The sequence below is a fragment of the Anser brachyrhynchus genome (genome assembly GCF_964034855.1).
Source record: "Anser brachyrhynchus genome assembly, chromosome: 1".
Taxonomy (NCBI): Eukaryota; Metazoa; Chordata; class Aves; order Anseriformes; family Anatidae; genus Anser; species Anser brachyrhynchus.
This window is the reverse complement of record NC_137694.1, coordinates 21157407-21173217: the sequence shown is the minus strand read 5'-3', so window position 1 is coordinate 21173217 and position 15811 is coordinate 21157407. Positions and strand designations below refer to the sequence as shown.

The 15811-nt window shown below is 37.2% G+C and overlaps 1 long non-coding RNA gene across 1 annotated transcript; it reads left to right on the top strand.

The window, feature by feature from the left end:
* Window positions 1–10561: 10561 nt before the first annotated feature.
* On the top strand, window positions 10562–13812 carry LOC308188303. Its single transcript, XR_013945376.1, has 3 exons — window positions 10562–10983; window positions 11163–11258; window positions 11857–13812. It is a non-coding gene; the product is annotated as an uncharacterized lncRNA (long non-coding RNA).
* Window positions 13813–15811: the final 1999 nt, after the last annotated feature.

Below are 15811 nucleotides of genomic sequence, written 5' to 3'. Positions count from 1 at the left end.
TTGATGCCAGACACATGATGTTTCTTCCCCTGCCCTGCCCTGCCCTCCCCTCCCCTTCCTTCCCCTCCTCTCCTCTTTCCTTTCCCCTTCTCTGGCTTTTCCTCTCTCTCCCAGAACATCCTTTTAAAACAGACTGGCTCTGATCTTCCATGGAAGATAAGGACATTAAAAGCACAAGATTTTGGAATTATTTTACACTTAAAAAGTCAGTAAAAATACTTACTTTCACAGGCATTATTAGCCTGCTGTCAATCTGGTATTGTCTTCAAATCATGTCTTGGCTTTTACTGTAAAAGCTTAATCATTTGTTTCCTCTATTAAAAATCTCCAGCCTTTGTCCTTAGTTTGATTCAGTGTTTCAAAAAGAACAGCAAAGAAAGAGTGTTGATCTTAGTGTACACAGACTGTCCCTTAGGCCCTCTCTTGTTCTTTATGAGCTGGCAAAATAACAAATCAGAGATATGATACTACTCAAATGCTGGTAAATGAAAGGCTTTTAAAATTAGTTTTATATTCATGCCTCTTTTTCCACCTGTTCCAAGTCCCCTTCCTGTAGTTTTGACTGATTCTGTTTTTATTATTTCGTATATTGTACTATTTATTGAAAAATAACATTATAGATTGTTCAAATCTTTAGAAACATTCTATATTCCAAGACAGACATACTAAAACCTATCTGTGTACATATAAATATTTTATATATATATATATATATATATATATACATGTGAGAGTCACAAGTGGAAACAATATACAGGTATAAAAATGTTTCAATTTTTTCAGAAAACAGCCTGGGGAATCCCAAAGAATTCATTAATCTTTTCCTCTCTACCCTTGACATAAGTGAGAAATGATTATAGAAGGAGAAAAATCTAAAACTACTGTTGTCTTTCAGAGCAAACTGCTAATTTAAAATATAAAATTAATTGGGATGCATGTTTACTTTTTTCAGTTTCTTCCAAGGAAAAACCTTCATGAAAAGGTCATTGTTCTGGCCACCTGTTTTCCCACTTAAATTCTATATATTCTACACCTTGTACAGTAATTTTCACAAAAAAAAGTACATTCTGATCACAGAATTTTCACTGTGAGGGAGAGATTCAGGTACTACCTGGAAAAAGTGTTAAGATACTATTTGAAAGACCGTGAAGTAAAAAAGGCAAAGATCAATTTTCTGGTGCTCTGTATAATAGCTGCTGGCTAGAGGATTACAAAAACCAAATGTTCAATTTTATCATGAGACCTGAACAGAGGAAAAACAAATCAAAACAAAACAAAAAAATTTACAAGTCTTGATTTATGATAAATCATGTCAAATAAAAACTTTTTAGACAAGGTCATACTGCTCTTTTTGATGCATTTTCTCAATACCCATGCAAAGCAATTTTTGAAGCAGGCAGCCTCAAAAAAGGTTGTCCTAAGACTGGACAAATGCATGGACTCTGAGCTGTACATGTGAACTGTATATTGTGTGTGATTTGCTGCTCCACCTGGATGCATACAAGTCCATGGGACCTGATGAGATTCAACCCAGAGTAGTCAGAGAGCTGACTGATGTCATTGCAGGACCTCTCTCAATTATTTTTAATGGTCTTGGGAATCCTGAGAGGTCCCAGCTGACTGGAAGTTAGAAAATGTCCCCATCCCTGGAGGCATTCAAGGCCAGGCTAGACGCAGCTCTGGGCAGCGTACTCCAGTGGTTGGCAACCCTGCCCAGAGCAGCGGGGTTGAAACTAGATGATCTTTAAGGTCCTTTTGAACCCAGGCCATTCTATGATTCTACGATTCTACGATTCTACGATTCTACGATTCTACGATTCTACGATTCTACGATTCTATGATTCTATGATTCTATAATTCTATGAAATGTGGTCCCAATTTTCACGAAGGGCAAGAAAGATCCTGGCAATTGCAGGCCTGTCAGTCTCAATTCAGTGCCTGGTAAATTTATGGAGAAGATTATCCTGGGAGTTATTGACAAACATCTAGAGGACAATGCAGTTATAGGTCCCAGCCAACAGGGGTTCACTAGGGGAAGGTCCTGTCTAACAAACTTAATTTACTTTTAAGACGAGATCACCCAGCTAGTTGACCAAATGAAGCCAGTAGATGTAATCTTCTGGATTTCAGTAAAGCTTTCAATACTGTCTCTCATAATATCCTTCTGGACAAAATGACCAGAATACAGTTAGATAAAGGCATAACAGAGGGTGAACAATTGGCTGACAGGTTGGGCCCAGAGGGTTCTTGTAAATGGGGTTACATCAGGCTGGTGACCTGTCACTAGTGGGGTTCCCCAGGGCTTCATTTCAGGACCAGTCCTCTCCAATGTTTTTCATAAATGATTTAGATGGAGGACATGAAGCTTTTTGAGCAAGTGTGCAGGTGATACCAAATTGGGTGGAGCTGTTGACTCCGTCGTGGGCAGTGAGGCCTTGCAGAGAGATCTGGACAGATTAGAGAGCTGGGCAATCACCAACAATATGAAGTTTAACAAGAGCAAGTGCTCAATTCTGCACCTGGGAAGGGGCAAACCTGGTTATACATATAGACTGGAGGATGAGATGCTGGAGATCAGCTCTGCAGAAAGGGATCTGAGGGTTTTGATTGACAGCAAGCTGATTATGAGCCAGCAGTGTGCCTTGGTGACCGGGAGGGACAACTCTATCCTGGGGTGCATCAAGAACAGCCTTGCTAGCCGGTCAAGGGAAGTGATTGTCCCAGTCTGCTCTGTGCTAGTTCAGCCTCACCTTGAGTACCATGTGCAGTTTTGGGCACCACAGTATATGAAAGATATAAAACTGTTAGAGAGTGTACAAAGGAGGGCAACAAATATGGTAAAGGGTCTAGAGGGGAAGTTGTATGAGGAGCAGCTGAAGTCACTTGGATAGTTCAGCATGGAGAAGAAGAGGCTGAGGGGAGACCTCATCATGGTCTACAAATTCCTCACAAGGGGAAGCGGAGGGGCAGGTGCTGATCTATTCTCTCTGGCAGCTTGAAACTATGACAGAGGAGGTTCAGGCTGGATATCAGAAAAAGGTTTCTCACTGAGAGGGTGTTTGGGCACTGGAACAGGTTCTTGAGGGAACTGGTCATGACATCGAGCCTTCCAGAGTTCAAGAAGCATTGGAAAATACTCTCAGACACATAGTCTTTAGAAAACCAGGAGCTGGACCCAATGATCCTTGTGGGTCACTTCCAGTTTGATATTCTGTGATTCTGTGATTCCTTTCTGTAGGTAAAGACAAGTATCGAACAGTTGAGAATTTTCTGTGAAAGGAGCCATTAACCTTTTAGAATAAATAAATAAATAAACAAAAATTTTCTGTTATACAAGCTCAATGACCACATTTCAGTAGGCTGTGATTTTAACTGAAGTATAAAAGTATATCACATGGTACAGGAGAGATGATTCATTTCTTCTTATATCCAACCAAAAATGTAGTCAAAACACATTTGATAAATGAGAAATGAATGCACCAGGAATGCATGACATATTGTGGGAATTTTTGAGTAAATATGTTTGTAAAGAAGTAAATATAAAAATAAACAAGTTACAAAGGAAATTCTCATCACCAGCTCTGTAGTGACACTTGCGTTCTCTGTTATTCAGTAAGTATGGCAATATGGCAGACAAGTTGCCCTTACATAAACCAGGAATATTTGTGGATTCAATCAAGACTAAGGCACTGGCCAGAGTGCTTTTTCCTGGAATGTGAGAATATTCAACAACTCTAGGAAAGGATTTGGAACAATGCTTAAAAGCACTTCTTTATGATCTAGTAAAGTCATGAAAGTAGTAAAAGTACTGACATAATAAAGATGTGATACATAAATATTGGGAATGCTGTGTTCAGGAACACTTGAGAATACTGCATGCTGGTTTTGTAATAAAAGATGATATAATATGAGAGAATGCAGTTTCCAAACTATGTATTAATGCAGCAGTTTAAGCTGATCTACTCAGTACTAAAAACAAATAAGACTGGGGGGGGAAATTCATGTTAAAACTAATGATCTGTTCTTCTTATAACTGTTCCAGTGTGGTTGGAATGCAACCAGACTGCCTTTTTGAGGCAGAAACTGATATTTATTTATCTATTTATTTATTTATTTTGTTATGATGGTGATTATTTTCATTTACACAACAGAGAATCTGACCTGTGGTAGACTTGCAGACACTGACATTATAGAAAGAATAAATAACATCACCATATTAAATAGAATTGCTAGCAGGTCTTTGGGGTATCTCTTAATATTTTCAGAAAGATGAATATTTGTATTTTGTCAGTTATCTACAGAATCCTCAAGGAAAGAGAAGGTTAGAATCTCATTCTTGTTTCACAGAATCATACCATAGAATGGTTTGGGTTGGAAGGGACCTTAAAGATCATCTATTTCCAACCTCCCTGTCATGAGCAGGAATGACACCTGCTTGCCCAAGGCCTCATCCAAATTGGCCTTGAACACCTCCAGGGATGGGGCATCCACAACCTCTCTGGGCAACCTGGTCCAGTGCCTCACCACCATCTGAGTGAATTATTTCCTCCTAATATATAATCTAAATCTCCCCTCTTTTAGTTTTAAACCGTCCCACCTTGTCCTGTCACTGTCTGAACAAAAAGTTGCTCTCTATCTTTTTTATAAGTCCCCTTTAAGTATTGAAAAGCTTCAATTTGGTCTTCCTGGAGCCTTCTCTTCTCCGAGCTGAACAACCCTAGCTTTCTCAACCTTTCTTCATAAGAGAGGTACTCAAACCCTCTCATCATCTTCATGGCCAGCCTCTGGACCTGCTCTGAAAGGTCCACATCCTTGTGCTGGGGCCCCGGATCTAGATCCATCCATCACCCCCATCCCCCCCGCTAAGTGAGGCCTCATGAGGGCAGAGTGGGACAGTCACTTCCCTTGACCTTCTGGCCACTCCTCTGTTGATGCAGCTCAGGATGCAGTTGGCGTTCTTGGCTGCAAGTGCACACTGATGGCTCGTGTCAAGCCTATTGTCCACCAGAACCTCAAAGTCCTTCTCCACAGGGCTGCTTTCAATGAGTTCTTCTCCCAGTCTGTGCTCATGTCTGGGATTACCCTGACCCAGGTCGAGAACCTTACACTTTTATTTGTTGAACCTCATTAGGTTCACGTGGGCTCACTTCTCAGGCTTGTCCAGGTTGTTTCAGCCAAAGAAAGTAATAAAATTGCCTTAACTTTATGCAGAAACAATGCATAATTCCCTTTGTTAACCTTTGCATAATTTTCAAAGAAAACAAGCGTAAGAAAAATAGAAATAATTAGCAGGTTTGTTTTGAGTCAAAAACCAGGGGTCACCATAGCCACCTAGGAGAGAGGTAAACTGGCCACTTGCAGCTTGCACCGTCAGAAGGCTGATGCTTAAGTGCAGATGCTAGTAACACACAGCTGAATAAAGAGGCATGTTGCAGTGGGAAGGGCAGGAGACAGACAGGAACTTATAAGGTTAATTCTATCCATAACTGTCTCTGTTATATGGCATGGAAAATAATATTTGTTTGGAGAAAATGGAGAAGCCTATTTGTCTGCTTCACAGAGGTGAAGGTTAGTAAGGAATTTTTCTTCAGGACCTACAAAGATTTAGGAATACAGAAAAGGGAACTTCCATGTGCTTTCCATCACTTTAATAATTCATGTTTTGATTGAGTCAGTAATGTCTCTCACAAGTGATAGGATAAGGATTTTGAGCTTGATTTTGTGACTATTTAGCCATATGTATGCATGTTTAAAGTGCAGATGCGATTACATGCCAAATTTGTACATGCAGGCAATTAACTTAATGGATATACAGACAGGATAATTATGTCTGCAAATGTGCATAATTCACTGTGTCTGTGTATACAGTTATCTGATTTGTTCATGCAACTGCAATGATTGTGCATGCATATACTTCTATATTTAAATTATCCAAAAAAATTTGCTTTATATGTTTTTGTGGCTTCCTTTAATTGTATTGTCTAATTAAAACAAGCATTGTGTAAAACAATGAATACTTGATAAAAATATATTATGTTGTTAAATATTAATCTTTTCCATATGATTGTATTTTCCATATTCCAAACTTAGTAGTTGAGACCATTGTTAAAATGTCAGGTATAAACAATGGCAGAGCCTTTTCTTGTTCTGTAAACTGGAAATTAATCTATTGTCCTGGTCAGATGTAGTCTAAGGCACACCCATGTAATATTTAGGCCCTTAACATAAGCTATTAAAACAATCAGATTTTTCTGAAGCTTTCTTCCCCACCAGAGAAACTGCAATTACAGTTTTGCCAATGTCTTTCTTATTGATTTTGATTTCAGCTGAAGTTAAATATGAAGAATAAAGCATAAAAGATTTCCAATGAATTTGTGGTAGTAAGACAAGTTAAGTGGAAATTCTTTGTAGTTGGCTATTTTTTTTTTCTTCCTTCTGCATGTATCCTGAGATATGTTTGTAAATAAGAATCTGGTAAGACCTTTATTCTGTTAGACAAGATATTTGGGATCACATCTACAATGCTCAATTTTGCTTTGCAAATCTTCAGAGTCACCAAGTGCTTTCTTAGCATAATGTCTTTAGCTGAAGCTAATTATTTATTTAATTATTTATTTTGAGGTGCTCTTCTTTCTTTCTTTCTTTCTTTCTTTCTTTCTTTCTTTCTTTCTTTCTTTCTTTCTTTCTTTCTTTCTTTCTTTTAGATAAATCTAGGGTACATCTTAAATATAGCAAAGTGTTTTCATGTGTGTTTTGAATTGTTTTAAAAGTGTTGCTAAAAATTACTAGATATTACACTAAATATCTAATCCATTGTGCTAGAGCCAAGTTGTAGGTTGCTTAGAATCATTTCCAGGCAATTATATATGTATGTACTATTCATTAAAAATTTAGTTCTTCTAATTTTCTATTTATTTATTTTTTTAAATCTCAGTATTAAGCATGAGGTACTGTGTGCGTACTGACACACGTATTTTAAATTCTAAACATAACCACACCATCTTCTAGTTTTGTTATTATTGATATAATACACTGGACACAAATAGAAATAACTTTCTAGAAAATAGCTTTTTGATGAAGTCTCAGAACATCTTTAATGTTCAAAAAACCTAAAATGCACAGAAAAAAAATATATGTTAAAAATAAAGGCAACAGAACTTCATTTGATTTTGTTTGGTATATTAACATATAGCTGGGAGAAAATAACTTTTTTTCAGAGTCTAATTTCATCTATCATGCAGAAGATGAAAATCTACTAGCAGGCATAAACAGATGAAAATATATTGGTGGGTTGTGACTACGCATGTTTGTTGGTAAATGTTTTTCTGTTCGTTCATTCCAGTGAATGCTGGAAGGGCAGCAGAGAAATTCCTTGCATTCCATATCCTGGATGAGGTCCATGCAGTATTTAAGTCATATTAAAGCAGCTATTGTTAAACCTTTCCTTTATTGTCTAATTTAAAACCACAAATTAAACTAGTAAGGAAGTTATCCAAAGCATTTCTCAGATTATTAGCATTCCATTGTTGCATAAAACTTTTCCCCCAGAAAAAGAAATGTGAATTTTATTATCACATCAATTACTCATTTGAACTTCTCAGTAGATTAATGTTAGAGGAAAAATTAAACAGAAACTTCAAATTGTTTTTGCTCACATAATTTAAATGTTAAAAATTCTTTGGGTACATCTGTTCTAACTGCTGGTCAGTAGAAGATTCAGTACAGTCTTTTTCAATATGCAGATTTACTTCACATGTTTTAATCTGGTTGCCATTCTGCTCACATCCTCATTTTATGCCCATAAAGTTTTACGCCTTTTTGGCAAATATAAGCTTGTGCATGAAATGTTGACTAATTTCTGTGTAAAGGTGCAAATTTGAAAGAACAAACTCAGTGTCTACAACCACAACTATAATGTACTTTATGTAATTAGATCTAATTTGTAGTAGTGTCCCCTCAGATTAGTTTGAAATAACTCTAAAGAGGGCACTAGTTCAGCATTTACATGCAATTGGGAATCTGAAGGAATATGGATAGGTAATTTTTCACAACCACAGAAATAAAGGGGGCCTGCATGACAAACTAGTTCATGAATTACTGTTATCTGTGTAACATCTACAAAAAAAAAAAATTAAAAAACAAAAAACAAAAACAAAACCCACGAACTAACAATATAAAGAGCTACATCCAAATAAAAGCAACTCTCCAGGTGTATCCACAAACTTTTCACTTTGCAAATAACTTCTTCTGTTTTTGTCCTTGCCACTAACCACTCAGAATTCAACTATTTCAGTTAATATGCAATCTGTTGTTCTGTTTTCAAATATTTTGAATATTCCAAACATCCATAAAAATGACTGAAGCTACAATATAAGAAATTGGTTGCAAATTTCCCCAAACCAAATGAAAAAAAAAAAGAAAGAAAAAAAAAAACAGAAGAAAAGAAATACACTTCTCACTTCTTTCTGATCTTTCTGAATATCAAGCCTAGATGTCTCTCTGAAAGGTAAATGTTATGTTGAACAGAAAATGCCGAAAACTATACAAGAATAAGGAGTTGTGATTCAACTGTGTGTTATGCAAGACATCTAATGGAGCCTTTTGGCCCTGAAAATATGAATCCATGAGTATAAATCTCTGAAACATAAAATGAAATGTTCTCTCGGTTCTGTCAAAGCAAAGTATTTTGTCACTTTTACACAATGTCAATGGCAACATTTTTCTAGAACGTAATTCTCAAGGAGACACCACTTTATTTGTGGAAAGAAGTTATCATTTTAGCTGGTTAATGAAGTATTGTGTTTAGAAATGCTTCTTTTCAAGTAAACTGTCAATCTGTTTTGCTTAAAGGGTTATAATTTTTTTTTTTCCCCAGTGTGTGAATTCATGCTTCCAGGTATTTTCAGAATCTGTTTTCCTCATCACTATCTAGGAGAAAAAAGAGGGAGGGAAGGGAAAGCCTTGGGGACATTGCAGACACTCTGTGGTATGCTTATTTGAAGTGTGAATGGACCTTGGCATGTCTTGGTCATTCTCATGTAACTCATTTGCCTTTTTGACAGTATGAGGCAGGCAAGAATGTCAGAAATCTTTTATGTTACTGCAGCTACCCAGGAGGCCTAAATTTGTACTGAAACAATGTGGAGATGTGTAGCTAGATTTTGGAAACAGTTCAGAATTCAGCTGGATCTAAGCAGTACACCTACAGAATGGCTATTTGGGACACAGGTGTAATAACAATACATAAATTCAAGATATATGAAACCTCCAGGCTAATGCCGTAAAGGTTGGGAAGTCTAAGGACATAGATGTAAGGTTTTGCTGTAGTGTCTGACCAAAACAGTTGTTACTTCATGCCAGCAAGATGCCTGTTCCTCTAGTTCAGCCTTCAGGACTGAGGACTTCCTTGGTTGTCAGATTCTGCATTAGGAAGTGTCAACCTTTTTTTTTTTTTCTTGTAGAATCCTACTTTAACTATTATTATTATTTTTTTCTCTCTTCAGTGATACAATTTCATCTGAAGGAGTGGCATAAAACCTTGCAGTACGAGAGGTGAGCAGTGCCACCTCCACCAGCTCCACCTTGGACAGCTGTCACAGTGAAAGGCCATTGGTCATCCCTGCCTGAAGAAGGGCTTTGACACTTGTATTCAGAACTGGCAGTCAGACAGAAAGCTCAGTCTCATATATATGCAGAAGCCTGGAGGAAGGGCAGGATTCAGTGCTCTTAAATATTTCTTACTGATTGATTTAGGCCTCTGCTTTGCTCTTTGCATTGGCTGTCACAGTCCTTTTCCCAGCTTTTATCCCACCCCCACCTTCATGGCATGTTTTGTACAAGCACCTCTGTAGGGTGTGAATTCCAGTACCAGGGCTAGGAGCCTAAATCCAGCAATGGCAATACCCAAGGTCTTGAGTCACTTTGTGGCCCAAAATCTTTACGAGGCTAATTTGAACATTGTTTGGCTGCTGTCTCAGTGACAATAGATTTCAAGAGCAGAAATGTTGAAGGCCCTAGCTTGATCTTTTCTCTTTTAAAGTACACATTTCTGTATTTATATCATTTAAAGAATATCATACTTAAATGGTCCAATATGAATAATACATTATTATTATTATTTATTTATTTATTTATAGAAATTCTGCCTTTATGACACTCTTAAGCATTAGAATCAGATTAGAGATAAATATGTACATATGAGTAAATTTTCTCTCCTCACTAAGGTCATAGAGCTTGTTCTAGAAACAATCAGGCCAGTGTTCAAAATTAGTTTTATTGAAGACACAAGTAAGTCATTGTTTCATCACTGTTAAGAATAATATCAGAGGTCTTCTAAATCAGAGAAAATAATGAAAACATAAGCCTGAGAATAGGCCAATTGCCTTTCTGTTGCCAGCCAACAATTGCCAACCTCCAGTATAGGAAGCTGCAGATGTTTCTTATAGAGAAATAATTTAAGACTTGCATCTTGTTAAGAATAACACTGAAAACAATGTTAAGAATAACAGTTCTGTTACCACTGGACAACAGATTTTCTTGTGCTTGTGTGATGGTATGTAAAAGCACCTCCAGGAACTGAAAGCAGGTATTTTTACAGTTTAAAACAAAAAGGAGACACCAGATCAGCTGTTTCACCTTGATATGACAGGTGAAAAGAATCTATCCAGCTGGGCATCCTCTGGGCTAAATCAGGAGTGTTGCTGAACCATATCTTGTTTTTGAGTTAAACATCATCCAGAGACATCAACAGTTATAGAATGCATCTTTTCCCTCAGTTGTTTCCTTCATTGACTTATTACCACCAATTTTAGAGGAGAGCACATATTTTCCCATTTGAATTTGTCTGTTTTCAGTTTTTCTCTACTGGATCAGATCCTCTTCAGTATATTTCTCCACAAGGTTTCATACAATGCAATCAAATCACCTTTCAGTCTTCTTTTTGATAAAACAAACGGATGGACTTGTTACAGTCTTCACAGTGAGGTATTTCCTTCCAACTTTAAATATCTTTACGGCTTGTTTTCTGCATGATTTGTCAATGTCATTTTAAAAACCTAGCAATAAGAAAATGTCATGCCACGTTCCATTGCTAGCCTCAACTGACTAAACTGACTATGCAGACTTATAATTATGCCTTTTTTTTTTTTTTTTTGCCATGGCAGAAGAATGTTATGCAAACCACTGAGAATGCGTGTCAAATTGCTCATCCATCATTACCCAGCTGAATATCAGCTTTCCAGGATGTAGTTCTTCACTCTGTAAGTATAGTCTGCCTCTTTCTAGATTTTTCCTTTGCATTTGGCTCAGTTTAAATGTATCCTGTGAATTTACTGAGCAACAGAAGAATGCTTTGTGTGATTGGCTTGGTCCACTAATTATTTATGTTCTTTTGAGATGCTTGCAAGATATGTTAAAATCAATATTGTGTTTAATTCCTGATCAGTCTTGGAAGTGCTGAATAACATGAGGAACTGACCATCATTAAATAGGGATCCTATACTGAGATCTGTCCATACACGATTCCTATTGAGTTCAGCATGCATCTTGCTGATATCTTATAGAGTGTTTATTATTTACCTTATATTAAGATTTATTTTTTTTAATAAATTAGTATTAAACACCTGTTTACTTCTGAGAATGCCCAGTACATTTTTTGATCCTCATCAGTTATAAAGAAACATGGGATGACTGATATTTTCAGTCATACACAGGTGATTAGAAATAGAAGTTTTAAAAAGATACACTGAGAAAAAAATAGAATTTATATGAAATGTTTTATTTGCCTTGTAAGAAAAGATCCTCAATACATCTCAGTTAATGTTTTTAAATAAGGTTTTTGTTGTTCTTCTTTTGCAGATTATTACCAAATATTTTCTCTTGGCAGTGTAAATCCAATTCCCATTGACCACAACGACCAAAAATGTAGTATTGTTGGAGATACAAAATTGTTAATGTAGTGATATATTGGTTTCATATGGGAAAATACCATGTGCTCCTCTCCTCAAGCTGTAGCTTCACAGTATGTCAGCTTCAGTGACAATAACAGTTTAAAGCATTCCCAACCCCTTCATCCCTTCAGATGTGCAATTGCAAGTGTTCATGAGGCTCTCAGATGAAACAGTGAATGAACCCAGGTCAAAAATATTAAAAAGGGAAAATAATAATAAAAAAGAATTAGTTTCAAGCCAGATAAATTTAGTGATCTTGGTAATGGTGCAGCCCCACAAAGAGATGGGTCAGCTCATTTGTGCCTGGAGGTAGTGGGAGAGCATGCACAGGAACAGTTGGACCAGGATGCACACTGGGAACTTCTTGCTCTTCCAGGATTGGGTACTGTGAAACTGGCAATGTTAGAGCAATGCAATTTTTAATGAAAGTCAGTTATCAGCCAGCAATGTGGCAAATCTGTCAGTCTAACCTTGGTACAAGGGAAGGTTACAGAGCAGATCATCTTGAGTGCCATCACAGAGCACATAGAGGACAATGAAGTGATCAGAAGCAGCCAGTGTAGGTTTATGAAAGGCAGGTCCTGCCTAACTAACCTTATCTCCTTCTATGACAAGAATGCTTAGTACATGAGGGAGGGCTATGATGTTTTTTATTAGGATTTTAGCAAAGTGTTTGACACTTTCCCACAGTATTCTCCTGGGGAAAATGGAAGCTCGTGACTTAGACAGGTGTACAGTTTTGGTGGGTGACAAACTGGCTGGATGGCCAGGATCAAAACATCATAGTGAATGAATCTTCTGGCAGCTGATCATCAGTGGCATTCTGCAGGGCTCAGTCTTGAGGTCAGTTTTGTCTAATATTTTTATCAACAGTCTGGATGAAGGGATCAAGAGTACCCTGAGTAAGTTTGCAAATGATACCGAGTCGGGTGGGAGTGTTGATCTGCTTGAGGGCAGGAAGGATCTGCAGAGGGATCTATATAGGCTGGACTGATGGGCCACATCCAGGCACAAGACATTTAATTCATCACCAGCTAATTGCTGGGTGCTGCATTTGGGTCATAACAATCCCTTGCAGCAGTATATGCTTGGGGAAGAGTGGATGGAAAGGTGTCCATTGGAAAAGGACTTGTGTGTGCTGTTTGAAAACTGGCTGAACATGAGCCAGCAGTGTGCTCAGGTGGCCAAGAAGGCCAGTGGCATCCTGGCCTGCATCAGAAAAAGTGTGGCCTGCATCACTAAGGAATTGATTGTCCTCTTGCATGTGGCACTGGTGAGAGCACACCTTGAGCATTCAGTTTTGGACTCCTCACTACAAGAAAGACATTAAGTTGCTCAAGCATGAAGAAAGGAGAGAAGACGAGACGAGACGAGACGAGAACAACAAAATTGGTGAAGACCTGTGAGGAGTGGTTGAGGGAACTGGGGTGAACCACCATGCCTGAGTGATGAACCCATGATGAACCACCATGCCTGGATGCAAACTACAGAGGTTTGTGTTCGGCTGTGAAGCAGCAAGGAACAAGTCCAAGTCTTTCTATTAGTCTGTATGCTTTAAATCTTTCAGATCATATAAACATCTTGGGCAATAACCTCATCCATTATTCAAACTTAACAGCATAGTACATAATTTTCTGTCTATTTTGGCCAGTTTTCTAAGAAGATGGTGTAGGTTTCAAAATGTAAAACCCTAGAGTCATAATTCATATTAATTCATGTCCAAACTATCTATCCCTATTTCTAAGCATCCACATTTTATTGAATGCATTTTCTAATTAGTCAGGCAGCTTTTTGAATTCCTTTTCAGACTTGAACAAGGTAAAATCTTTGTCTAAAAGATGTTGTACTGATTCCACCTAATCAGATTACCTGCTAATACCCATTTGACATGCATGTGTTGCAAGATGTTTCATTTTTTTTCTTCTCATCTAGCCAAAGAGAAACAGAATTCATCTAGTAGATGACTTAATCTAAGAAATCAATTTGTAGCCACCAGTTTACAATACTCCAGTTGCCCATTGAATTAGTGTTATAATTGTTATTATTATTTTTTTCATTTGCTCTAAACACTGGTATGTGAATTAACATAAATATACATTTTCCCTTATTTTTTCCAGGCTTCATTACGTAATGCTTCACAATGATATTAACTAGTCTCAGAATGATTTATAATAAATAGTGTCCTGCCTCTCTGTTTTGATTTTTATATTAAAAAAATTGCATGGTTTTCTGTAACAAAATATTTTTTTCCCACACTATGTGAATTCAGACACCTATCTTTTTAATTGTGATGTAAATATGAAAAGTAAAATTGGAAATTTAGGACAGTTTTTAAGCCGTGCTTACTACCTTTATTTTTGTAGAAAATAGAACCACTTTGGTGATAACTGGCAGAGACATGCGGCATCACGCAAACTTTTTGAATGTATTTTTTTTACATCATTATGCATTTTTTGTTCTTCAGTTGAGGAAATTTAATGTCCATTTTCTCCCTGTAGTTTGCCAACCTCTATTTATTTGCGTGAAATGCTATAAATACATTCTCAGCATGTTGCCATAACAATTTTTTTGTTTTTATGCATGCGATAGAAATATGAGGGGATTATAAAACTACCACATAAGCACTGTTTGAAAGGCAAGTGTCTGAGATGTATGAATAGAAATACAGATCTGTGCTTCCTAGAGTTTCCATGCTGTTTTATTAAACTATTGATCCTCTTGTCGCTAATTTTAACCATCTTTAAGCTTACTAATAAATTAATTAAAACACTGAACAATGGAAGAAACAGAAAGCAGGCTGAATTTCATAATGGGCCCTAACAATACATAGAATGGTTTAGTTTCATTCCCTACCTCTCTTCAAACCTCTGGCAGAGATCATGGGATCTGTGGGTTCAAAAGTGCAGTATGTAAATGACTGAATTCTTCTGCAGAAGTAGCAAGACCAGATAGTTGCTGTTTAAAGGTCTGACTGACATTGTGATGACTTATGTTGGTGACAGCTTAAAGTCACAAGGCCACTTGAAGTCAATGGGGATTGTCACATTGTGTAAAGTCAAAATGCAAAGTCTTGCTGTATCACAACATGGTTTAACATGAAGAAAGAACTGTACCATTAAATGGAAAACAAGACCACTAAAATATTAGTGTTCTGGAGAGACAGTATTTGAAAACAGAAACTGTTCACTCAGTGCAGCTGATTGTTATTTTAATATTTTTTCCAAGAGAAAAGAATCTCAATCACCAGTATGGAATTCCTATAAAAAGAAATGCAAAACTGTGTGTAAGTTTAGCATGTGAAGCATGAATTAAATCTGTTTTCACTTTTTGGTATTTTCAGCTGCATCCTTATAGGAAGATGATTATATTGATATACCTAGATTTCAGCAAGGCTTTTGACACTGTTTCCCACAGCATTCTACTGGAGAAACTGGCTGCTCATGGCTTAAATGGGTGTATGCTTCACTGGGTTAAACACTTCAGATACTGTCAATGTAGAATCATAGAATCAGTAAGGTTGGAAAAGACCTCCAAGACCATCTGGTCCAACATCCCCCTACCACCAATACTACCCACTAAACTATGTCCCTAAGTAGATGTAGTGCTTAGTGACATAGTTAATTTTGGACTTGACATTGCTAAGTTAAAGGTTGGTCTAGATTATTTTAGAGGTCGTTTCTATGATTCTATGATAATATTTTAGGGAAGTGAGGCACTGGGGTCATTGGTGCTATTGATCTAAGAAAGGTCTACACCTACCCAGTGCTGTGGGGTGTCTCTGCACCTGAACTGAAGTTGGCTTGGGAGTCAGTATAAATACAGATAGTAGTGCAGACAAAAGTGTACTGACGCCATTAAACACC